At 40.3% G+C, this 26,575-nt stretch overlaps 2 long non-coding RNA genes across 4 annotated transcripts in view; one reads left to right on the top strand and one right to left on the bottom strand.

Moving 5' to 3' along the window:
* Positions 1-26,575, bottom strand: part of LOC140613070 (uncharacterized) — a 658,442-nt gene that overhangs the window by 391,180 nt on the left and 240,687 nt on the right. The window contains exons 6-7 of the long non-coding RNA XR_012014181.1: positions 16,115-16,294; positions 7,649-7,798 (exon numbers count right to left, since the gene is read on the bottom strand). This is a non-coding gene — a long non-coding RNA (uncharacterized lncRNA). The remainder of the gene's footprint in view (positions 1-7,648; positions 7,799-16,114; positions 16,295-26,575) is intronic.
* On the top strand, positions 12,589-24,992 carry LOC140613083 (uncharacterized). 3 transcript variants are annotated; one of them, XR_012014206.1, is made up of 4 exons: positions 12,589-12,722; positions 13,467-13,559; positions 22,518-22,648; positions 24,692-24,992. It is a non-coding gene; the product is annotated as an uncharacterized lncRNA (long non-coding RNA). The 3 variants fall into 3 exon arrangements; XR_012014209.1 differs by lacking the exons at positions 22,518-22,648; positions 24,692-24,992 and adding an exon at positions 14,142-17,815; XR_012014207.1 differs by lacking the exons at positions 22,518-22,648; positions 24,692-24,992 and adding an exon at positions 17,222-17,813.

The raw sequence follows: 26,575 nt of genomic DNA, 5'->3' as shown, positions 1-26,575 counted from the left end.
TCCAGGTCATGTCTTTTCTTCTGGTTCCACAGAAGGAGTGCCTTCACAGGTGCTGGGGGGTGGGCTGCTGAGACAGGCTTTCCGCAGGAAGAGTTGGGGGACTATTGGCGTAGACAAACCTTTCATGACATTGTCTCTGCCCTTCTACTCCCCAGCTGCAATCCCTGGGTCCTGTGCCCCTGCCCTACAAGCTTATTTCCACCCTCTCGCAGTGTTTCCTAGTGGTTGTAATTGGGGGCAACATAGCCTTCTTTTTAACTAACACTGACCGAGGGAATGGCCTCTCCTTGCTCACTTGTGACCATTTTCACTGAAGAAATGGTTGGATTTCTTCAGCGAGTGGCAAGCCTTCTGTCGTCAAAAGGAAACAAAATAGAACAAAAACATCTCCCTAACTGCTTTAGCAGAGTAGAGGCTTTCTCCTTCCAGTAAATGGTTACCCAGACCAAGCACGGACCTAATTGGTTTTTAGGTTTCAAAGTCATCACAAATATCTGATGTCCCCAGTAACATACGTACATGCCTTGAATCACCAAGGGTCCAAACATTAGTTAAATGATAACTAAAGGGAAAGTTGGCAATTTAAGCATTAGGAGAATTAAGATTTCATTCCTTTTACCGGAAAAAATATCACCATTATTTGAAGCTTACCCCAAAAAAAGATTTTTTATGGGCGTATTTTAGCCTACCATGCTGTAATCAAGCATTTTTATGGGGCCCATTTATATTAATAAGGCAGTAAAGGAGGAAGCTTCAGTTAAAAAACATAAGGGGCAGAAGCCTTAGGAGCCAATGACAAGACAAAATAGGAAGCAGCGTTTTCTGATTCTACCAACTACTCTGGATTCATCCTGCTTCCAAATTCCACTTGCTTTTTGTGAGGTTGTTTTTTTTCTTCTTTCTTGTTGGTGGATGTGGGAACACCCTGACCAGTCTCGAAAAGTAGGACTTGATGGCCTATCATGTGAAAAGCTATTAACATATCCACAGTTGGCCCTGAAATATGCTTTCAAGAATTGAGAAGATTTGCCAACCCCCATTTGAATTTTTCTTCAGAAAAGTGCACTTTTATTAACACCCTCCTCCCTACTGTGGATAAAAATGGTCTCAATATTCTCATGGGAAAAAAAGAGCATTCTGAAGAGCCTCTGTAGACAGAGAGATAGAGTTTTCCTGGCCAAGAATAAAAACGGGAAAGTCTGAAATGTTTAGCGCCTCTGATTAAACCTTCAGTGGCGTATTTCTCTTAGACAAAGCATTTGTCATAAGTAGCTTGTCTGCCTGAGTATGATTTATGTGGCTGGACTGAAATTGGCTGAATAATTTATGCTATTTATTGTTCTAGAAAGTTTCTTTTCTTAATAAATAAATAAATGCTGTGTTAAGAGAAGGGGAAAATAGTGGCAAGTGTCAGTAGTGTAAGGAGGGAAAAAGTTATTTTTCCATGTTGAAAGCTAATGAAGTGTATCTAAGAGGAATGGTCTCCACATAGAAGGGCAGGACTCTAATAGGTGAATATTGTCAGCATTTTCAATGAAACCAATTGGCTAAGAGAAGCTGTCAAATAGGTGTGAAATGAGGTAAAATTACGAGCGATACACTTTCTTTTAAGGTACTTTGCTTTGTTCCTTACAGTGCCTTGCAGCAAGAAATTTAATTTAAATACTGAAAATGGAATGCAGTTATATTGATTTAAATTTGCTAAGAAAGTCTTGGACTCTATTTCCTGTTTCCTGCATAAGTACAGAATGTGTGTGAGTCTGTGTATGTGCTTGCGTGTGAGTGCCATCAGCTTTTCTACTATTTATGAGTGAGTCACAGTTTATTAGACCCTACCACAATGTATATTAGCATAAAACACATAACTTGAATTGTCAGTTTATAAAATTTTCAGAATGTATGATTATAGCTCTGCTCTTACTGTAAATTTTTACCTGGCTCTGATGATTTATCCTACCTGCCGAAGCACTGAGCTCATATTAGATCTCAGTTGGGTTTTTTTCCTTTTTTCTTTCTTTTCTTTTCTTTTTTTTTTTTTTTTTTGTTACCATTTTATCACATAAATTTTTATTCCTGGAACCTATGCCAAAGACAGAGTTGTAGACAAAAGAATGGATGGATGAGTGTGCAGAAATACATGTGGCTCACTTCAGCAGAAACTATTTTGTAGATACCTCACCGTAAGCTCCGACTAAAAATATTTGAAATGTTTACAGGCTGCATAATATATATGTTTGACATATTAAAGGAGACTTCTATCAGCTGCTCAGTAACCATTCCAGAAAAACGCCTTAAAAGAACTCAAGCAAAATCACAGCCCTCATCTGCAGTGCTGTTTCTAATTTGAAGGCAAATTCATCTCTGACATACAGCAGATTCTGTGCAGGTGGAAGCAAGCCCCTCTCTGCTCCTCTCTCTGCCAGTCAAATTATGTCATCAGTGAAGGATCACTGGTTTTTAATGATACGGTGGCCTCCATACTGAGAAGCAGTCCTAGCAGAGCAATATGCATAGCCAATAAAATGGCTGTCACCAAATTACAATTGACACTTAACATCACTAAATCTGCAGTGTAATTCCTTGTGACAGTTGTGTAGGTATATTAGAAGAAAATAATTTACTTCAAACCCAGCATGTTAGACACATTTTCCTGAGCGTAATTCATGTCACATTTACAGTAGCCAAAGCAAGCAGTCTCGAGGCAACCTTAATCTGGGAAGAGATCATAGATACTAACATGTTCATTGAAGTATGATTATTTATGCATGCAATAAACAAAGCTAGAGCAGTTGTTCATTGTAGGTTTTAATTGTTATTGGGGGTTTTAATTGTTATTGGGTTTTAAATGAATATTAGCCTCTTTTGCTGTAGGGAATAAGAAAAACTATAAAAAAACAAAGCCACATTTTATATGGAAAACAGGCATCAGCTAGAAAAATCTTAATTTTTTTTTTTTTCCGGGTGGCCCTCACTTCCACTCCAGCTCTAGACTGGGTTCGGACTCGAAATTCCACGCCAACTGCCACATGACAAAAGCACACACAGGCAACCTCCAAAATGCAAGTAAACTAAGCCACCAGCACCAGTATTTCTCTTTTTCTCAGAGTAATGACACTAGAGAACAAAGGTTTGAGAGGCAGACACGGTTTCTTCTGGCATACTATTTTGATACATTCACCCCGAGCAGATCCGCAGAAAGACCCTTCCCTGGCCTTATAAGCATATATAAATATGTGACAGAGTTAAAGGTCTCCACTCTTCAGAATGAAGTGGTTTGAATGTCTGGCGAAATGGGACTGCAAAAAATTCATTCCAACTTTGTCTCTAGGCAATTCACCTTTGGCCCAGTGATGATATGAGTCTTTCTGCTGATGGGAGAGATATAATAAGTCAGGTCAGGCAGTCTCTAGAAGGCAGGGGCCTATTTGTTAGCAGAATGAGGCAGGTGTACTATTCTAGGGGAGATTAGCTCATCCCAGCATGATAATTACCTCACAGGAAACCCTCAAGGTGACACATCAAATGTAGGAGCTGAACATCCAGTCCTGGAAATGGGCATGCCTGTATCGTTAAGTAGTCTTAATTTAGAAACTCCAAATTTAAAAACACAAATCAGTGAGTGATAATTTCCCTGTCCTTTCATTAAGACATTAAAATGTCTCCAGCAAGTGCGAGCTCAGTAAAGAACGAGAGGCTAGATTACAGCTCAGCTGCCAGGAGCAGGAATTATCTCCCGTCCGCGTTTCCTAGTTGATTTGCTTAGGGGAGTGGGAAGCTGCAAACAAGAAGTAAGAGAGCCCACATTCTGCTCACTGAGGTCCTTTTGGCTATTTGTGCCGTTTGCTGAGCCCTACCTTTTGGAAAATAATTTTGAGTGAGATGCGTATTTTCTAAAACAGAATCATAGCGTTTTAGCTGCATCACCAAAGAGCAGGAAGGGGGATATGTCAGCTGGGGTTATTTGGGTTCTTACGTAAAGTTCGAGAACATAGATTGCTCTTCTTGCAGCATCCTGGCTTGGGCCTTCCGGATTGTGTCTCGGGCTGCCGAGGGCTTTAGCCACGCTGAGCAGAGCTGGGTCACTGCCTCAAGCCGTGGGCAAAAGCTAGAACCTCTTTGGTTTTCTGGGTCAGTGCAGACGACCTGAGAAATTCTTCAGCATCACTGGTCCCTTGAGCACACTCCTGACAGCACGAGGCTGGGGGAGGTGGCGGGGCCAACTGCATGACGACAGCTGCCGGATTTATCATGTGGGCACCAGGCTGTGGGGGGTGCACCAAGAGAGGTGGCAAAAATAGAAGCAGGAGGGTGGGATAATATGATTAGGAGTCATGGAGTCTCACCAACTTTTTGGCTAGAGGTAGAGCAAGCAAGAACGTTGCTAAGGATTTCTTAGGTAGAGAGGGAACTTACCGGAGCTCTGCTGGAAATGGGAGTTTTTAGCAGACATTCTTAAGGATGCATCAATGAGAAAATATTTCACACACAAAAATCAGACGTGAAGATGAATATTAATATAACAATCTCCATAAAGATCAAGACTAAAAGATATGCAACTGAGTCACTAACAAATGATTAGGGCTTTGTATTTAGTGTCTACCCAGGGGAAAAACCTACCCATTTTACCCTCTGAAGTGGCCTTAAATTTACTGTTCATTGAGGTGAGAAGAAATCTTTTTGCTCTTTCATCTTGTTTAAGGTCTATTCCATGGTGAGAGTAAACAATGTGCCGACCCCTGGAAGGGTGTTGCCCATAGAGTGAATCCGGACCACCTGCGTGGTGGATCCTTCTGAGAAACACCCTCTCTCCTAAGACCTCCAGACAGTTTAGGACACCCTGCCAGGACAGTGAGGATTTCTCAGAGTCCCAATCCAGTGGCACTTGCCTTCTTATTGTCGGAACCCCTCCTCCCCCCGCCCCAGCCCCCTCACCGTAACTCGCAACCCTTGCAGTGAGAAATCAAATAAATACAAAAACTCTTTCTGCGAGAGAAGCTGCCTACAGAAATTGTACAAAAACTATTCACTCACTGATGATGGCAGAAAGCAGCATGAAATCCTGGACACCCTTCTCAGAAAGTAACTTAATCTCTATTTTGAAAACATTACAATTGTGTTATTATGATATGACCTGAACATAGAAAAATGCCCTCCCACAGAAGTAGGAAGTTAACTGAGGGCAGGTGGCATCTAATCTCTTAGTGTTCTGATACTTCCACACCAGGTCGTGCAACTCCCGCGGCTGAAACAACTCCAATTTGTCACAGAACATATGGCCTGTTGTCTCTTTATTAGGAACAGCTGATTGGAAGAAATTATTTTCCAAAATATCAAATGTAGAATAATTCTATTCAAAAAGACTTTAAGGGTTTCTTTTGGAAAGAGTCTCTGCTTTAGAGAATGTTTCTGAAGAGGGCACTTGATGTGATGAGTGCTGGGTGTTGTGTGTTTAGTGATGAATCGCTGAATTCTACTCCAGAAACCAATACTGCACTGCATGTTAACTAACTAAAATTTAAATTAAAAAAGAAAAAAAAGTTGTTAGTTGAAAATAAATAAATAACATTTCCGTCCCCTATAGGAAAGAAAGTTGAACGTACATATACACACACAGGCACACACCACAATCACAAGTCCAAATACACCCTCAGCTATTTTATTGTTTACCCAACCTATTCTTCCCCCACACACCCTTAGAAACTATTGTTCTATTCCCAGGCCTTGTTAAGACTCTTCAATCACACTAACACTCAGTCTCAATCTTTAAAATGAACACGTCTTTCTGAAATTACATGTTGAATATCAAACAAAGGCCATTTTAATGTTTTCAAGGCCAGACCAATATCATGGATAAGTCTGAAAGGGATGAAAGTCAAATCATGAACTGTGTATGGCTTTGATAACCAAATAATTTCAGTGATTAAGACAGAGAAGTGCTCTCTGGAATCACATTTGCACGATGATAAGAAGCAGCACTTATTTTGGGGGTTCTTTTCCATTGACATAAGACATCAGAAAAAGAAAAGAGAAAATGCTTATTATAAAAACAATTCTTCTTTATTAGCTCCTATATGCATAAGAATAATTTATCAAGTGGAGAATATAGGGAAATTCCAATTTTAAATGAAAATGCTATTCAATATTTTGTGAAGTCTCAATTATATTATAAACTAAATCTTAATTTATACCAGTGATGGAAACATAAGACATGAATTAATCTTTAAATACATTATGTTTCTGTTCCAAGACATCGAAAGAGAATTATTTTCTCTATATGTCTGGATATTTTAACTTTATAAAACGATCATATAAATAAAAGACAAATAATCCCTTTTGAAGCCAAAGCACTATCAGTAAAAGAAGCCACATTTCTTTATTATGTGCATTTTCCTGCTTATCCTATATTACACAGTATATAGTTTTTATTCAAACAAGTAACAAAATAGAAATATATATTTGTAGCGTGGTTGCATTTAATTTCACTGAAAAATACAATATTTAAAACCCACTTAATTTTTTAAAAGGAGGACAAAGAACACATTTTAAAAATCACTAAACTCTATATCACATGGCATCAGGAAAATGCAAATTAAAACAATGAGATACCATTACACACCTATTAGGATGGACCAAATCCAAAACACTGACAACACCAAATGCTGACAAAGATGTGGAGCAACACAAACTCTCATTAATGGCTGGTTGGAACATAAAATGGCATAGCTACTTTGGAAGACACTTTGGCAGTTTCTTAACCAACTAAACGTATTTTTACCATACGATCAAGTAATTGCATTTCTTTTTATTTAGCCAAAGGAGGTAAAAATTTACGTTCACCCAAACCCTGTATACAGATGTTTAGAATAGCCTTATTCACAATCGCCAAAACTTGGAAGGAACCAAGATGTCCTTCAGTAGGTAAATAGATGAATAAATTGTGGTACATCCAGACAATGGAGTATCATTCGGACTAAAAAGATATGAGTGTTCAAGCCATGAAAGATACGGGGGAAACTTACACGCATATCACTAAGTGAAGGAAGTCAACCTGGAAGGCTATATATTGTATGGTTCTAACTGTATGACATTCTAAAAAATGCGAAACTATGAAGATAGGAAAAAGATCAGTGGTTGTCAGGGTTTGGGGAAAGTTAAGAATAAATAGGTGGAGCACAGGAGATTTCTAAGGCATTGAAAATACTCTGTATGATATCATAATGGTGGTTAACATGTCATTATACATTTGTTAACCCATAGAATGTACAACACTAAGAGTGATAACGGGGAAGGCTATGAACGTGTGGGAGTAGGGAGTATGTGAAAGATCTCTGTACCTTACTCTCAATTTTGCTGTGAACCAAAAATTGCTCTAAAAAAAAATAAAATCTTTTTTTAAAAATTCAACATTTATTCTTGATAAAAGCATTCAGATACATTTTTTTGTGAATAGTTAAAAATACTCAAACAGAAGATTAAATTTGTCCAAGTCAGTCAAGTTAGAAGGTTTTAGATTTTGCCAGAAATTAACTTTACATGATTATAAATAAGCATTTTTTCAAGAAGTTTATATCATCCTTATGTAAGTCTTTAAGATTAAAGTTCCAGTTGCCTATTGCTTTACAGTGAACTACCCTAAAAATTTACTTACTTATTATTTTTTCATTATTTTGTAGGTCACAACCAGAATTGGACTCAAATCGGGCCATTCTTCTGCTTCACATGGCGTTAACTGGAGTCATGTGGTGATATTCAGCTAGAGGTTGAGCTGGTCTGGATTCCTTATTCATGTAATTGGAGTCTGGAATGGGATGATGGAAATAGCCAGAGATTGGCCAACACTGGTCTCTCCCATTGCTGCCTCTCTGTGTGGCTAGTTTGGGCTTCCTCACATCAGGGCAGTCTCTGGGTAGTCGAAGTTCTTATATAGTAGATCAGGGCTCCCAGAGTGAGTGTTCCAGAAGACAGAAGTAGACCTTTCTAGTCTCTTAAGGCATAGACCCAGAAACTGGCAGAGGATCACTTCCATCGTGTTCTACTGCTCAAAGCAGTCACAGAGCTCACCAGATTCAAGACCCAGGAGACGCCGACCCACTTCTTAATAGAAAAAATATTTAAGATTTTGTGGCCATCTCCAACCTGCTACAGCAGAATGTCTCATTTTGGATATGTGTTGTTAAAATTTTTTCCTACAAAGAACATACACTGCATCCAATTTCCTTATTGGAAACGTTCAATTTTCAGGACCAATCTCAATGTTCCCAGACAAATAGTGAATAACTAACAAAGTCTTAGAAAAGCCTGCAGACATATAAAAATAAACTATGTGTCACATGGATTATATACCCTACAGTGCCCAGTCTAAGAGTGAGTCCAACAACAACAAAAAGGTAATAATTAATTCAGAGATTTTTGTTGTAGGTAGGTAGTCAGCTAGCTAGTTTTAAGTTGGATTAGGAAGAAATCATTTGAATGCAAAGATAAGAAAATAAACACATTAAGCCCTAAGAGAATTACTTCCATACTGAAACTTTAGTTTCAAAGAGTTTATGTGTCTTATCAAAACCTCAATTTAATTTTGGAAATGGTTTTGCAGCATAATTTATATGCTCAGACCAACAAGAACAATTCCATAAGCCATCCCGAGCAATCAACTTAATTACTCCACAGGCACTCAAGATAGTTCCCTAAATTAATCAAAGTCAAAGTCGAGTTATGTCCTTACCGAAAGAATCCTGAATAAAAAGGATACCATCTCTTCTCTTGTTATAGAATAAGTATTAGTCAAGATGGTGGTTAGATTAATGTCCAGAAATTAAATCTGCATCCTAATCCCTCTTCTTATAAGGACACCACTCAGATGGGGTTAGAGCCCACCCATGTAACTTTATCTTCGATTACTTCTCTCAGGACCCTATGTCTCTCTAAATACAGTTGTATTCTGAAGTTCTGGGGTTAGAACTTCAACATGTGAATCTTGGGGGAACACAATTTAGCCCATAGTAGGCAGCATACAGAAGGTATCCGTGCAGAATCAGGCCAGCAGCAGGGACCCAAGCACAAGAACCAAGGTTACTATACTCAAATACAGCGCCAGGAGGGTCCTGAGAGGACCAAAACAGAAAGCCCATCTTAAAAAACTAGGTATTTAAGGAAAAGCAACAAAATATAGAAATATAATTTTAAAATTATTTTAACGTTTTGCTATATCTTGAGCGAAAAAAAAAAACCCAAGTAATTCAAAAGGTTTTTTTATGTTATTTTTATATACTTTAATATACATTATCTTATATTATTTTCACCAGACCCCCTATAGGACACATTTCATTAAGCCATTTTCATCATGAGATTCTAAGAAACTAAGAGGCTTATTCAAAGTCATATACATGACATAGTCAGAGTGTCCTAGGGAGCCTGCCATGAGACTGCCTTCCTGCGTTTAGAAAGAAAGGAATATAAGCAGAAAATTTTGCTTTGGTTAATTTTAGAAGTGATAAGCTTCTCTTTCCTTGACTTTTACTTCTGTGATTTTTGTTTCTTTTCTACCTAATGCTGATTAGCATTACTCAGCCTAATCAAATCAACGTATTGCAAATGGCCACACCCAACTCTTCATGACCATACAGAGTCCATTGTCACTAACAGATCAGAATATGGTAAGGCTTCCTCACAGGTTTCAAAAGACATCACTAGCCATGGCATCTCCATCCATATGTAATGTCAGTAAGGCAGAAAACTTCTTAACCCCAGGTACTAAAAATGACCTCTCCTCAGATTATACCAACAACTATTTTTTCAAAGTCTGTTCTGTGACCTACAGTTTGACTGTCAATTTGCTTTGGCTTAATGCCATGGTTTGCTATTTGTTCTACAATGCTATTTAATGCTACTTTTCTATATATCTTGAGATTTCTTCTAGACTCTTTGTACAAGCTAAATGTCACCCTCACAGAAGTACGATCAGGATTAAATGAAATAATAGTTGAAGGCATTCTATTTCTTTAAAAGTGCACCATTGACTGTTTTAAAAACAGGAGTCACAAAGATGATTATCAAAGAACTCACAATCCACTGGCAGAAATGCTCATTATAACAATAGGTTATCAATCCCAGCAGAACTTAACCAACAGTGAAACATTCGTTCTCATAAAGAAAGGAGATTTTAGAAGACAAAACACCTAAGGCGATAGCCTGGTCAGAAGAGAGGAAAGAAGTTACCAAAAGAAAAATGAGCAGAGCAGTAACCAGAGCACCATCTATATTCGGAGGGATCAAGTTTTAAGCTTAGACTAGGAAAAGAGATTGGGACCATATCATGACCCACTTTTATTGCCCAACTGAGGAATAGTGATATTACTGGAGTAGGCCCAGGGGGCCAATAAAGAGTTTTGCATGGGGTAAAGAAGGACCTAAGTTAATCCACTCCCAGGGAACTCTGATTAATAGGTTCTGTTAGTCATTATTGCTAAGGAAGAAAGGAAGGAAGGAGTAGAATCCCAAATCACGACTCCTACATCCCCTAATGGCACCTAATGTTGAACTAAGATTCAAGAATGGAAAACATTACAGATGAATATCTACCTTATTGGAATATCTCAGATCCCAATCTGGCCTCCCATCCTGGTAAAATAGGCTTAACCATATATAACTGGGAGGATTCCCTTTATTCCTTAACAAAAGGCCTCTGGACAAGCCCAGCTGTGGGTTTCTAAGCCACCTTCCCCACACCCACAGTCAAAGTCTCCAACCTCTGGGTGTGAACCCCTGATTCAAAAAGGAGGTGTTAAAAAGACAGCGCTCTTCCAAGAGCCTAATGAAGAATCTGCTCCACTTAAGAAGTCAATCTATGTGCCCCATGCCCAACAAGCTTTCAAGAGTATGGGTGTATATCCCACCAGCCAAAAAAGACAAGAGAGGAATAGTAACACACACACACACACACACACACACACACACACACAGAAAGGGGGACGAAAAGGAGTCTGCTCCCCTACAGCAAGATTCTCCTTCCTTTTCTGAGTCCTGAATGCCTTTCCTAGAATTATTTAATCTCTTCACCACCCTTGGAGATAATTCAAATAATGTTTATGCCATTTAACAAAAGTAATGTATTTTTATTTTAGATTATTATTAAATGGCATTCTATATAGTTCATTTCTTATGTTATTTAAAGACTTATATAAAGAATTTTAGGTTTTTACATTTAACAAGAAGTTCGTGTTACTTAATTAAATCCATTTATGTAATAATAATCATGAAATCCTTCTCTAACACTATTTAAAAGCAGCATGTTTTGTCTAAGTATATGAAAATGTAGATAAAAAACTATACTGGGGTACTCTACTGTAAATGAAAAGTTGATTGGAAAGCAATATTTTCTCTTTTTAACATTAATTTTTGAAATATTGTACTCATTTTGGTTCCTATACAAGAATTTGTCTAGATGCACACAATATCCACAACCATCAGCATGTCTATGCTCCTCCTTCAACTTGTTGCATTTCAGTTTCTTGTCCTTAAAGGACAGTCTACTCTAGGTGTAATTAAACAATCTAAGAAAAAAATTAAAACTGGATAATGTTCAACTAATGTAACATTGTGTACCAAATATACTCAAATTTTTAAAATTTTTTAAAAATTAAAACACACACACACAGAGATTATGTTAAGCCTTGACAGCAGTTAGCAATATTGAGCTGAAATAAATCCCCTGAGTAACTGAGACATAAGAACAATCATCTTATCTCTTCCTCCTCACTCAAATTAAATTAGAGAGGCCATTACAACCTGGAACATTGGCTCCCAAGGGTGTCCCCTCCAACCTGTGAACTTGATAAAATACAAATTCTTAGGTGCAACCCTAGACTCACAGAATCAGGGACTCCAGGGATGAGGCCTAGCAATTCGTGGGCCTCCAGACACACGTTAGAGTCCAACATGGACCTACACCAAGCTGAAACACCACACACAGCTTCATGAGGCATTCTTTGGGAAAATCTGCCCTGGAGGAATCAAAAGAGTGAACCTCTCAGGCGGGCAGAAAGCTCCTAGACGCCCAAGCAAATAAAGCCATCTGATTCAGTCTGCATTATTAATATGGCAGAAATATTCTAGGGGCAGAGGTGCTTTCTTCATAAAGAGAAGAAATGAAAGAAAACTTCGGTTCAGTCTCATATTTGTGGCATATTTTTAAAGAAAATATCAGCTTTGGAATCTGACAGGCCTGAATCGAAATGCTGGCCCTACTCCTTACTGGCCTCATGGCTGGTCTAAATGGGAGAATGAACAATTCTTCATCTGTAAAATGAAGATAATAAACATGTCCTCATGGAATTATGGTGGGATTTTACGATCTGTCATATGTAAAGGTAAGCCCAGCATAAAGGCATTTACTTATTTAGATGGTAAAGTGGTAGGATAATTAACAGAAATTATTTTAGTCTTATTCTCCCTTTGTTTTTCTTACCCCTCTCTCTGGCCATTTCCAGCCAAGAGTTACATCTGGTGCTCTCTTGGTCCTGGTATGGTCTGTGACAGAACAGAATGCATATGCGGTACAAGACAATTGTTGTCATTGGAGATGTTGTGTCAGGTGTCCTGGAGGGAAAGGAGAACAAGGGCAGGTGTTTTGAGGAGAGAGACAAAAGGAGGATTTCCCACATCCTGAGAGGAGATCAGAACCTGCAGAGCTCCTGTGAGGAATGGGATCCATGCACTGTTTGATGGTAGTATGAGCAGAAGATGATGAGCCCCAGGTTGATCAGGGAGGGAGGGCTCTGTATGGTTCGTAGGCCTGGAAAGCAAATACAAGGGCCCCTGAGAGTGGCAAAGATACCTGGCCCAAAAGCAAAGAAGCAAAACCTCCAGACCAGAAATGTACATCCAGAGGCAAAGAACAGGTGTCTTTAAAAGTAAATTGCCCCAGTGGCCAGTGATGGGCAGAGAGGATGCAGTACTGCTATTTAAGACTCTGGGACCTTTGTACAACACAGGATGGAAAGAGAGTCCTAAGTCATGAACTTCTTGTCTAGCACACAAGAAAGCTTGGAGATGGACCATAGGTGGCTCAAAGCAATTCTAAAAATGTGTTATTTCTTGTACATCTGAGTTCATAGACTTGTAATCACACCCTCTGCTGCATTTATGATGAACACTTTACTTTCAGATTTACACAGATATTTTCATTTGGTTAATGAAAGCAAAGGCATTTTCACATACAGAACGAGAGGGTGCCAGTATTCCCCTTTCATCCTAAAGAAGGGGCAGGGGTGACAGTGTGGGCCTCCACTGAAAATCTTACTAAAAACTTATAAGTGTAAGTTTTAGCAAATGTAAGGGAGTGACTTTTCAAACCTCCTCTGAGTCTACAGTTGTAGAAAAAGATTCTGGGGCTCAAAATCCCTCTCACAATTAAGTTGTATCTATTTTCTTATAAAATTATTCGTATACAAAACGGTTCATCGAACCAGGTCTTTCCATGATGTATAAATGTGACTGCAGAGACCAGTATGAAATCAGTGGCCCTTCCTTCTCCATGAGAGTCCTAGGCCAACGGGACTCAGGTAAGAAACATGTCCAACTGCAACAACATCAGAAGTAGTCTAAGTTCTCTGAGCACATGCCTGATAAATTGCAACATCCATATTATTGTGTAAAAGAGCAAACATAAACACTCCAACATAAAAAATGGGTGTAGAGTCTGACCTTCATGCTCAATCAGCTGACATCAAAGGCATGGCATCGACATCCTTTGAAACATGGTAAAGCTCTAGAAAAACAGGCTATTTGGACATGCTGGCCATTTAAAATTCTTTCTTCAGTAATCGCTGAACTGTCTCAAATCTAAAATTATAATTCAGGAAAGTAGAGTTCAGTACTGGAAAAATATAATTAAGTAAACTGGCCAATTCAATATAATTTGCTATTATCTCACTGACAATTTGAGATATGTTTTCTGAGGCAATTATGTTGTGACACTGCATTTACACGCTTTTTGAGATTCTGGTGGTGACTAAAAGAATGACTCAGTTATGTCAATTCTGCTTTCTTAATCTCTGAGGCAAAGCAAAATACTCAATGTACATAAAAGAAACAATCTCTACCCTGCCATAAGAGAGATTTTTTTTTTTTCTCCCATCCCATAGGCCCATGAAGTTTTTTTCCTCTGAGAGTTTGACAGACCCGCTTTCAACCCCAACAGGTCAAGGCACAGAGCAGAGTATGATTGCCATGACTGATATTTATTGTATCCTAGAGTCTTGCCAGCCAATGAAAGAAGGCCAAACAAGGAGAAAAGTAAAAGCATAAAAGGTTCAAAAGAGGAATCATGGCTTGTTGGTTAAGTGTATGGGACTCTGGGGGCCAACTGCCTGCCTGGCTTCTAATCTACCTCTCACCTTTCTAGCTGTGTAACCTTGGGCACGTTGCTCAGCCCCTCCATGGATTAGTATCCTCATCAGTAAAATAGCCATAAAAACACTGCCTGCCTCTTGAGGGGTAGTGAATGTGAAGTGAATTAATATTTGTAAAGTGCTAGAACAATACCTGCCCATATAAACAGTATATATATGATAGGTATGGTTTAGGAGGTAGGTTAGGGTATCTTCAAAGCTTTGTTTCCTTACAACTGATATATTTAGTTTATAAGAAAATGGGATAAACTATGTAGTAAGTGATATATTTATGTCAGGATCCAAGAGTTCGCATAAAATTATAACATCTGTCCGAGGAATTTAGTGTGGGTATGATTTCTCTATATAAGATTTAGCTGTTAGGTGGTGGTCATTTGTTTCTACTCTTGGTATTTTCAAAGCTGAGATGTGACTAGTTTTATCTTGCCTTGTTGGAAAACTCTAGGCCAAGTTTCTGAAATGGAAGTTTTATTCCGAATTTATTTATTGGCCACAACTGTTCACATAACAATGTCCAGGGCTTTTGAGGGGGAGAAAGGGGTATAAAGCATAGTGCTCAAAACCAAATTAAGAAGACAGACAGACATAGAGTTAAAAACAAATTCAAAGACTCCAATTCAACTAACACTTAGGATCTGATAACATGCTGGTACTTCCACATTTGTTAGCATGCTCCATACTGTTTACTAATCGCCCCATCTTATTTCTTAGAAAGGCTATAAAGCCTCCCAGAGGTAAAAGGACCAAAGCTGATACATTGTTGAAACTTGTTCTGGAACCAAGTTTATGTGACTGTGACTCCAATCCCCGGTTCTTCCCATTCTGCCAAAGCTGCCAAGATAATCATCCAATCTAAAGATAAGATGTGATCTTGTAGTTCAAAGGAAAGGGGATCAAAGTGGATAAAAACGAGCAAAAAAATGTCATGGGATGAGGCTGACACGTGGTTAGAATGTGGGGGGGAGGCAAATAGATGGGAAAGGGCCCCAGTAGACAGCAATAAGGATGATTCCATAATTACGATGAGGAGAGACACTGGGAAAGCAAAGCCCAGGCCTGAAGTTGGGAGCTCAGGAGGCTCCGGAGGCTTCTCAGCGGGGACATCGGTGTGTTACAAATATGTGTTGTGCAGCAGAATCAGAGAAAGGGAAGAGGTGGCCAGGTGAGCTGCTGAAGACCGCTGCCTGGGACAGGCAAGGTGTGACAATGGTCTGGTCTGAGGGCTGTGGGATAGAAAGGAAGTGACACCACAGCATTAACCCTAAAGGCAAAATCTTAAGAATTTAATAATTATGAAGCCTGAAGGAGAACAAGCAACAAGTGAGAAATACCCTCAGGGCTTTGACCCTTCAACAATGGGCGTTCTACTGCTAATCACTGGAGCCCCGAGCCAGGAAGAAGAGGAAAACAGGCCCCCAGGTCTGGAAAAGCCTACAGGTAAAGCCATCGATTTGGAAGGAAATAAACACCATCAAGAGGAGACCCTGGAAACCCAAAGTGAGTTTACCTCTGAGTTTGTTGAGCTTCCCAGGACACCCACACCAATACCAATGTGCTGTGCAATCTCATCCTGTAGGACGAAAACTCCGGTGAGCGGTCAGGATGAAAATATCAATGTAAGAGTTACCCGCACAAAGAAGAGTGTAGGAAGTGAGTCACTGGACTGAGCAGCCTAAATGAGCACTGAGACCGTCTACCGTACTCACGTGTCAGCAAGAGGGCCTGCAGTTGGTGTACCCCTCCTTCTTCTGTTTCTTAGGTGACACTAGCGAGTGTCCAACCTCTGACTTCTGGGCAGCAGGAGGGATGTGAGGGGCATTCTCATTATCTATGCGTTTGCTTCTCATTTTTTGAGAGGAGTAGCCTCTATTTCCCTGTTGAAACCCCTGAAAAAGGAACACATGAGAGAATTTAAATGTGCTAAGAAATTTGAAATGCTAAAAATGGCACTTTAGCATTGGCTGTGTAAGAATTTCAATGTTCCTGCCAGCTCAGATACAGGCAATTTTATCTTTAATTACCAAAATAAATGTAATTTAACATTTTTCTTGCATACCTAAAGGCAGAAAATAAAGTGCTCTTTTAAGTATAATAACACATCTTGATCTCAATCGGACAAATTATGGGATCACAAAACCTTCAGCATTGGAGGAGGGCAGCAAAGAGATCTAGTCCAACTCCCTTGGACGACATACCAGGAGGTATTCGCTAAGCCACTGTTGGATGACAGCTGGGCTACATGATTACTTATACATACATCTTGTCAACAGTCCTCAAACATCACCCAGGAACCTTATTCAGTCTGCAAAGTGACCAGATTCGGTATCTTAGATTGTCATAGACCGCAGCACTGTCCAATTCTAACATTAACCCAACTTAGGACAAAAACAGAATCTTGGAAAACTCTATTTCATTGGAAAAGTTTGCTGTAGAAAATGCAAATCTGTTCTCTGAAGTCCATGGGAGAATCATCAGAGGTAGTGAGAGCAAATGAACTACAGGGAATGGCGTTCCTCTCTGCCTCACATCTGGTATGGATTTATAATGATGGGGGAAAAAAAGAAATCATTTAAATTAGCCATGTGGATTTGTGCCTTGACCTTGTTAAGTGAAAAGTAGGTGTTACTCCCATGAATTTCTATGAAATTGGTAGTAAATGTGTAAAAGTCAAGGCCCCCCCCTACAGCATATTAAGAAGCCATGTGTGCGAAAGGGTAGAGACACCAAAGGCTAGTACACTCACGCACAGAATATATAGATACAACGTAGGTAATGTATTACAGATTTGAACTTGGTTCGTCTTCTTTTTTTAGTACAGCCAAAAAACATGAAAAAGGTAGAAAATGCGTGAGGGTGCAATTAAAGGAGAACTTCACACGCAAACCTTCGCTAGTCCTAGATGACCAAGACTAGACATTCCAGAACACGAATGTAGCTCAAGGGAGATGAGATTGTGAAGAATACATGCTTCTCTTAAGAAGAGCTTGCCACGAAGTTTGAGAAATTCTGTGATTATTATTTGTTTTAAATCCTAGAAAAGATCATTTTATGTCACTCGAGCTTTAAAAATTTAAATTAAACTGCTGGATTTTTTAAATAGTGTCTCTTGTCATCTTCTTTAGGCTGGGAAGTTAAGATTTTTCTCCAATCCCATTTTTGGCTGACCCAACCCTTCTTCGTTCTCTTGTTGGATCGGGACTGTGTGTGCTGTGGAGAGCACCCAGAAGGATCGGTCTCGGACCTCCTCTCCCTGGTAGTTTGATACAGAAAAGCCCCAGGAATATTGCCTTCACCTTCTTCGGCCTCCTGCTCTCTCCTAGCGGGGTACAGGTTCACAGCCAGGGCCTGACTCTTATTACAGGTTTTAAGACGAGGTCTATCCAGTGAAAAGGACTCTGTTTTTATTTCTTTGGAATTATTGGCTTTCAAAGCCTTTGAATTCCCTGCAGATAATTACTGTTTTGGCCCATGATTTCTCTGATATTTGATGCCTCTGAGTGGAATAAATTACCTATCTAACAAGGAGGCTTAATTGGTGGTTGTGAGCCAGTGTCTGTGCCCTTTGTATGATTTTTTTTTTTTTTAAGCGCCCTGCAAACTCTGACCATCTGAAACATCTTATTGTTCTAAACCATCTCCTCCAGAACTACTTGTGGTTTGGATTCTTGACTACTGGAAAGTAAAAGAAAGAGGGAAGCGTTTTAGTGGCTTGGTGTGTTTTCAGTGCTAAGGGTTCTTTTGTGTTTGTGACATCTGTACCCCCCTCGAGGTGATCATGTTTCTTTCTAGTATTCTGAGTAAGAACCATGTAAACCGAAGATACCTCTGCTCAGATCCCAATCTCATAAAACTTACCAGAGCTCAAACTTAGAGCTGCAGTTTCCATAAAACTCACTCTCTAAGCATTCAGCCTCCCTTAGCCATTTCACAGATTCATCTCTGAGAAACGATGCCTTTTTTCCCCCCATGGTAGTATTTGTCTTATTAAATCCATGAAACTAAAAATGCCTCATTGAAGTAAAACATTAGCACCAACTCTCACAGCAAATTGTTTTGTGTGAATGAAAGCTTTTTAAGAGTGTAACTCGGCAAAATCACCCAAAAGTAGTTTAGCAAATGCCACAAAACATAACATCTGCGTATTAAAAATGCATTCTGCAGGCTGCAGAAAAATTGCAGCACTGAAGCAATTTTCTAATATTTACATATTTATAACAAGTGCCTGTCGTGCGAAGGCTAAGCTCACCTGCAACACTTTCATGTTATGTAAAATGAAAACCGTCTCATGCTTGGGTGTTCTAATAACCATGATATTATTTTAACAATTACACTATTTAATACCTTGGATTAGTCCCTCTGATGGTGCTATTAGCTGTCACTAGACTCTATAATAGGTGGCTTCATCTTTGTTATGACATGATCTTTCCTACTGTTTGTTGACCTTTCAATACAAGGGGGAGGGGACGCTCCCAGCCCCCCAAACCTTTCAGCGGCTACTGTAAAGCTGTAGTTTAATGCTCAGCTGGAATGTTTAGAAACCCTCGGTGCTAAATACCTCGGTGGACTGCTTAAACACCAACAACAGCCTTATGGGGCCTTAGTCGACCTTAAACACATCTTTTTTTGTCGAGAATATTTCATTCTGCCACAATTCTGTGGGCTAACCCTGGGCTCACATTAAATATACCAGCCTCATTGAAGCTTACTGAATTGAGTTGAGTTGTTCTTTGTTTTATTCTCTCTCGGCTTCACCCCCAACTGGGACTGGGCAGCCTTTCTTCCAGTGGAGCGTGCTTTAAAGTAACCCAAAGAAGAGAAGGAGGGGGAGGAGGGGGGGGGGGCGAGAAACCAAAAGGTGCAGCTAAGGCCCATAATTAGTCTTGATCCTCCAAGTCTAAAATATTTTAACGCCAGGTTTCTGATTGCAGTATGGGCAAAGTGGATTTGGGAATGCAGAAAAGTAATTAGGTCTGTGCATTGAAGTGTGGAGAGCATTTAAAAGTGAATGGGTGGTTACTACATTCTTGGCAGGCTGTTTTTTATCTTTTCATGCTCTGCCGTTGTTAGAGGTGATGGGTTTATTGCAGTTTTTGCACTCTGGAGGTGGCTGTGTTTTTCTTAACCTAGCCTTTTGCTATCTCAAAAATGAATCCTCGTGGTGCGAGGAAGAAGGAGGGAAATTTTCAAAAAATAAAAACAAGGCACACTGGCCAGATATTAGGCAGCGAAGCAGAGTAAGTTGGGAATAAACCTCAACGTTGCAACAGGTCACTTAGAGAGATTCTGGGTTTAATTAATGACTCACTGAGCACAGGACCAACTGGAGACAATGGTCACCCCAAGGAGAAGGAAAACAGAACATATTATTCTCCAACCACGCTCACAGAGCCATCCAAACTATCTAGGGAGAAGCTTGACATCAGTATGCCACGCCGAGTCCTGCTATAGAAGATATAGACCATAAATGTCTGAATAGTCAAAATGCATGTTTTTGATTACTTCAATCCACAGAACTGCTGCAATTTGCTCAGATCACATGGCCCTTCAGACTAGACCTTCAGGTCTGCCAGTCAAGGAATCATCAATGCTGGCTTGAAAGTCATAGAAAGTTGTATGTGTCAAAAAAAAAAAAACAAAAACAAAAACTGGGTGTTCGGGGAGGAGGGGGGAAACTGAGGTAAGAATTGATACAATCTGAATGGGCTCCTTTTAATTCCCACAAAATTTGGTTTTAGCTGATAGTGAAAGATACAGAAAAAGGAGGCTTGTTCCTTTAGCAGGAGAGACCTACCCATGAAAAAAAATTGCATCGGGGCGACTTGGTCTTTCCAAAAGCATTTGATGATTGATGTTTGCTGAATTTGAAAAGGCAAAATCAGATGTAGCTAATGGAAAATCAAACAAAATAAACCAGAGGCAGAGTTGGGTTTGGGCTATTGTCATTGTTGTTCTTATGTGAGGGTTTGGAGTTTTTCTGTTTACTGTTTGTTTTTACTGGGGAAACATGCCTTGGAAAGGCCTGCGTGGACCACCAGACCGTGTGCTTAGTCCTCGGGCAACTACTTCGGGCGCTTGAAGTTTAGACAAACGAGTTCCTTACCTTTTAGCACTTTTAAACTGATGTGTTCAAAATCTTAATTAAGTGCTCTTCTACCATTATCTAGTGCTCAGTGCGAGACGCAGATTACCTTAGCCACATATGGCTCTTAGCTTATTGGCTCCATCTCCATTTCTAGTGGACAAGAACGAGCATTTTGCTGTCCCCACATATGATCACTTCAGCCCTGGCTAGATTCACAGCAGCTCTCTCCCAGACCAGGTTTTCCCATGAAAAGATTCATACAGCACTGATATTGCTTAGCAACGTTATGTTTCAGGTCTTCTAGAAGATACAAATAAAACATATGATCTGATGCCATTATAAATGAGATTTACATCTTCATCACAGCCTGTTTATAACAGAGAAAACTTGGAAACAGCATAAATGTCTAGCAATGAGGAATCAGTTAAATAAACAATGATACATCCATATAATGAAATGCTATCCAACCATCAGGAATGATGTGGGGGAAGACTGCTTAATGACTGGAGAAGATTTTCAAAATAGATCGAATTGAAGTTTAAAAGGCAAGTTGATAAGGCAGTGTGCATAGTATAATCCTATCTGTATGTGTGTATAAAATAGGTAGGGAATTATCACACGTTTTAGCATGCAATCCTTGTTTAAAGAGAAAAAGAGTAAGCCCATTTTTAAGAAAGAGAAAAAGAGACTGAAATCTTAATATACTTTACCCCTGAGTAGTAGAACTCAGGGTGAGGTTGTTTTCTTCTCTCTGTTATCTGTATTTTCTTTTTTTTTTTAAGATTTTATTTATTCATGAGAGACACACAGAGAGAGAGAAAGAGGCAGAGACACAGGTAGAGGGAGAAGCAGGCTCCATGCAGGAAGCCTGACATGGGACTCGATCCCGGGTCTTCAGGATCAGGCCCTGGGCTGAAGGCAGCGCTAAACCGCTGAGCCACCTGGGCTGCCCTGTTATCTGTATTTTCTAAAGTTTATTGAGAAACTTATAATAGGACAAAACAGTTTTATAACAAAGAAACAATTAATACAAGTCATTTAGAAAGAAACAGCTTACCAAACTATGGTATTTAATTCTCCATGCAGACTTTCTAAAACACTCTTTATCATCTGTCGCTCTGAATGCAAAAGGCAGACATAAAAGTAAAAAGTTTCTGTCCTCACCCACACCCCATATTTATCGTGGTACCTGAACAGAAGCTTCATTGCCCACAGTATTTCATGAGGACCTGTCTCCGGTTGCCTAACAGGCGGGAAGAGATTCCAGGGCTCCACAATTAAACTGTATTTCACATTTAGAAAAGTCCAAGTAGGAAATGTATATCCGTCCCTCATCTCTCTCCCATTGAGGCGGTGACCCATCACCACTCGACCTCATTCTCACCAAGCTCTACCCAGAACACGCACTGCAGGCCTGTGCTCACTGGCCAGGGTCATCCTCCTCCCTGACCCTCCCTGACTCCACAAAGCAAGATCCCCATTAGAACTCAGCTGCTGGTGTTGAGGAAATAGTCCTTCTTGGAGGCTTGATATCTTCCTCGTTATGCAAAATAAGCACCAGCATTTCCATGTCAGATGCATAATGTGTATAAATAATTGCTGGGGGAAATATGCAGCTCAGTGAGCTCATCTAAAGCCAGAAGCTTAAGAAGTTTGTGTCCAGCATAGATGCTGACTTGCTGGGAGCCCATGGGAAAATCACTTAAACTCTCTGTGTTTCATCTTGAAATAGAGACGACAGGAATGTTGACCCAGGCCCCAGGGAATAGCGAAAGATTGCGAAGCACTTCAAAAATCCTTGTATCAAAGTAATAGGTGCTATTTAGGGAAAAGGTCATGAAATAATGAAAGACCTCTTGAAACCTCAACAATAACACTGTGATTTGACAGACTGTGATCTAGGCAAAGCTGAAAGGTAGAGCTAAACTCAGGGAACCCCAAATTTACGGACATACTTAAAGCATTTGCCATAGTTAGATTAGGGACCTGATGATCTTTTTCACAGCAGACTCGCTATTCTCCTGCAGCAGAACATGCCAGTCAGATGTTTGTGCAGTTGCTGGCTTCACATGGCTTACAAGAGAATCCCACCCGGAAATGAGCTGCTGAGAAACTTCTTGAATGCTTCACTTCCTACAAACCAGATTGTATTCAGCAGGTAGGAATTAACACACAGGCTAGACACAACCTAGGATCCCAGAAACACACATGGAAGCCACAGGAGGCTGGGATATAGTGCTGTCCTATAATTATGTGGCTTTGGTGCAATAGTCGTTGTAAGCTTCTGTGGCTTCCATTAGGAATACCACTCAGAGTAATTGGCAGTGGGATGTTTCTGGTCTCCTTCCCATCTCCCTCTCCCATTCCTGCTGGGCACACACCAGTGCCCTGAGAAAAGACAGTGCCCCAGCTTTACTGTGTCATGTTATTTTCTAGATGGTTTACCAAACTGTACACATGGTCAAAGACTAGGGCTGAGGGTGACTTGATATCTCCTATGACTTGGGTCATGAGCTCTGTCACTATCTTTTAGTCTGGTGTGTGCCCACGTCCAGGAGCCAGGAGAGAAAATTACTGAAAAAGCAGGGAAGGAACTGACGCTAACTTCATGCCTTCTGGGATTTCTAGCCTTAAAAAAAAAAAAAAAATTCAAAACAAAACAAAAGAATAACCCCTTCCTGTATGTTTGATACTCTGGGTTGTATTATCTCATCATCATTTCTACCTAGTGTTTCAAGAATGGGACTTGGAATCAGACAGACCTTGGTCCAAAACCCAACTCCACTTCACAGCTGAGTGGCTGAGGGTAAGTAATTTAATATTTTCAAACTTCAGTCTCCTCATCCATAAAATGGGGGTAATAATTGCTACTGCCTAGTATTGTAAAAAGAGTTTGAAACAAGGCGTGTAAGTATTTAATAGAACGTCTGGCATATAGTAATTATTCAATTAATGGGAACTGCGTTGTTAGCAATACTGTTGGAGCTATATCAAGCTAGTTTCTTTATTTGGTAGCAAAGAATACTGACACTGGGAGGATTAAGTGGCTGGCGAGCCAGGATTCATCCCAGGACCCCTGACTGTGAAATGCATGCTGTCTCCGCTCCTCTTCACTGTTTCTCCCATGGGAAACAGTCAGGGCAGTTCAGAAGGACATGCTCAAAAACCTAGTACCGTAGTCTAACCACCCACATGCAAGGATCTTAAAATACGAGTCCAGGCATAGAGAAGTAGGTTCTTTTATCCTCAGCAACATTATTATGGCCTTTCTTGTGGTGAGCACTGTGTTTGTCTCCATCCCACAGTAATAATGCTGGCTGGGATACTGATCTCAAGTGAATTTCTCAGCACCAAGGGCAGAAGAGAGAGCAAAAGTGATCATTCCTTTTTTCTCCCCCTTTTTTCTTTCTTTCTTTCAGTGGAAAATCCATGACCTCCGTGACCCTCAACCCAAAACCATAGCCCAAGGCTTGGTATAGCTAAGGGTGGAGGGGTGCGGAGAGGGCAGATAATGTTAGAGAAAGACAAACTAGAAGCAGAAACAAAGGCCAGTAAACAGAGTGAAAGAAGCTTAGAAAGGGGGAGGAGGGAGAGGGTCTGGAAGCAAAGAACAAGGCACAGAAAAAGGACTTGGAGAAAGACTGAATAAATTGTTTGCTTGTGCTGTTTAGCAAAATCAGCTAAACTTGGCTTTCAAAAAGTTTCACACAAAATCATTTTCACTGATTATTTTTTGGCACAGAAATTTTGTAAAATTTGGAAATTCACAAAGTGACACAATTTGCTAAAAATGCCATTCAACACAATTTGATGTAAACTACAGAAATGTTATTATAATTCATTAGGAAAACTTAAAAATGTGATAGTGTCCTGAAAACTTGGATGGTTGCCACAAGAATCACTGGCAGCTAAAAACCAGCATAAGAACCAAAATGCTCAGTCTATCTATTCACAGGCAAATGTCATGTGTCTTTTATGTGGTTAGCTTCACTCTAATATCCTGGAGATAGTCTGTAGCCGTTTTTAGTCTTCCCTTTTATTTTTTCCCAGGAGTCAAATCCCAACAACCCTTACACAAGTAGGCAACTCTCTACAAAATCCCTATGACCCATACGTCCACAGGGAAGCCATGCTCAACTGCTACATACCACCCCCCTGTTAGAACAGGCCCAAGTCTTGTTTGGGTTTGTGTGTTTTCTAGGTGGGATGAAAGTGGCCAGCTTCCTGACAAAAGTCCAGTGCCAATGACAGAATTCTGAGAGGCAAATATATGATGAAGAAAATGCCAAGTGAACATCAGGTAGCCTGCATGGAAGGCTACGGCCTCCTTGAAGGAAAGGATTTCGTCCTGACCATCTAAGCAAAGGGCCCAGAAGATGGTAAATGCTCGGTGAGTCACAAGAAAGACAAAGGGATGGAGAATAGGAGGGAGATGGGAAAGGGCGAAGGAAAGATTCAAGTTCGGAAGTACAGTAAAGTAAACTTGGACAAATGGCCAACTTTGTAAAACCTCTTTTTTAGCATATAAATGAGAATAACACCCACCTCCAGTATTATTTATCATCAGGGCTTTATGGCCTTACCACAGGTTTTCACACACATTATCTGTTAAATCATGTTATTATTTTCACTGTTATTCCTATCATCATTGGATATGCCTACGTCATAATAATGAACACCAACTCATCCTTCCTCAACCCTCCCAACTATTCCCTTGATAATTCCCCCAGTCCTATCCATGCTCTAAAGCCCCATGTCCTCAATCTTTCTGTTCCTGACTATCAGGTTTCCTGCCAGATGAGCTCCTGAAAAATCCCATTTTCTAGAAGCCCCTTAAGCTTCCTCCAGACCGACAAAATGTATCAACTTAATTATACTCAGTCTTTAGTCACTTGCTTTACACTTGATGATCTGATAAATACATCCCAAAGTGACTGAAATTGTTAATTACTGGGCATCCATCACCACACACCCTGAATTACAAGGGCTGAAAAGAATAAAACTACATTTCCCAGGCTCCCCTGCAGCTGGAGTTCCAGGTGCAGTTGGATTTGGCCAAAAGAGATGGACCTGTGACAAATCTGAAACACAGGAGAGGCTATTTTCCTGTGGCAGCTGCACTCAATGGGCTCTGACAGCCCCACGTGCTGGCAGTGACTGGGGTCCACACTCTCCTCGCTGCCCATCAGTGACTTGGGGGAGAGGCAGCGGAGCAGAAGCAACAGGAGCCTGGGTGCCACCACTTCTTTTTTTTTTTTTTTTTTTTTTTTTTTAATTTTTTTATTTATTTATGATAGTCACAGAGAGAGAAAGAGAGAGAAGCAGAGACATAGGCAGAGGGAGAAGCAGGCTCCATGCACCGGAAGCCCGATGTGGGATTCGATCCCAGGTCTCCAGGATCGCGCCCTGGGCCAAAGGCAGGCGCTAAACCGCTGCGCCACCCAGGGATCCCGCCACCACTTCTAACACTTGCAGGGGCAATGGGACAACCAGAAACCCGATAGCAAGGGCAGCTCCTTGATTCCATTGCTCCAGTCTCTCCCAGTAGTTTTGTAAATTCATAATCCCCTGTATTAAATTCCTTTCTGCTTAAAACACCCAGAGCAGAGTCTCTGTTCTGCACTGAAGGTTGATTGATGGAAGCGGTTTAATGATTCCACAGGTCACAGTGGCTCAGGCCACCCTCCCTACTCCCAGACCACGGTGCTCACAGCTAATTGCACATTATCTCTGCTATGTCTTCATTCTTTATTTACCTGTTTCTATTTATGTCTTCTCCTCTATTGCATTTCTTTTTTCTCAAGATTCATTCATTTATTTGACAGAGTGGGGGGAGGGGCAGAGAGAAATCTCAAGGAGACTCCCTGCTGAGCACAGAGCCCCACGCAGGGCTCCATCCCAGGACCCGTGAGGCCACCACCTGAGCTGAAACCAGGAGTCAGACACTTAACCAACTGGGCCACCCAGGCACCCCTCTACTGTATTTCTTTACTTGCCTGCACAACTTTGCCACCCTTGTTACCAAATTATGAACTTTGGGAGTAAGGCTTTTTTTTAAGATTTTATTTATTTATTTATTCATGAG

Source organism: Canis lupus, chromosome 2 (genome assembly GCF_048164855.1).
Source record: "Canis lupus baileyi chromosome 2, mCanLup2.hap1, whole genome shotgun sequence".
Classification (NCBI taxonomy): domain Eukaryota; kingdom Metazoa; phylum Chordata; class Mammalia; order Carnivora; family Canidae; genus Canis; species Canis lupus.
Note: the sequence above shows the minus strand (reverse complement) of the source record. Positions and strands in the feature narration are given on the sequence as shown.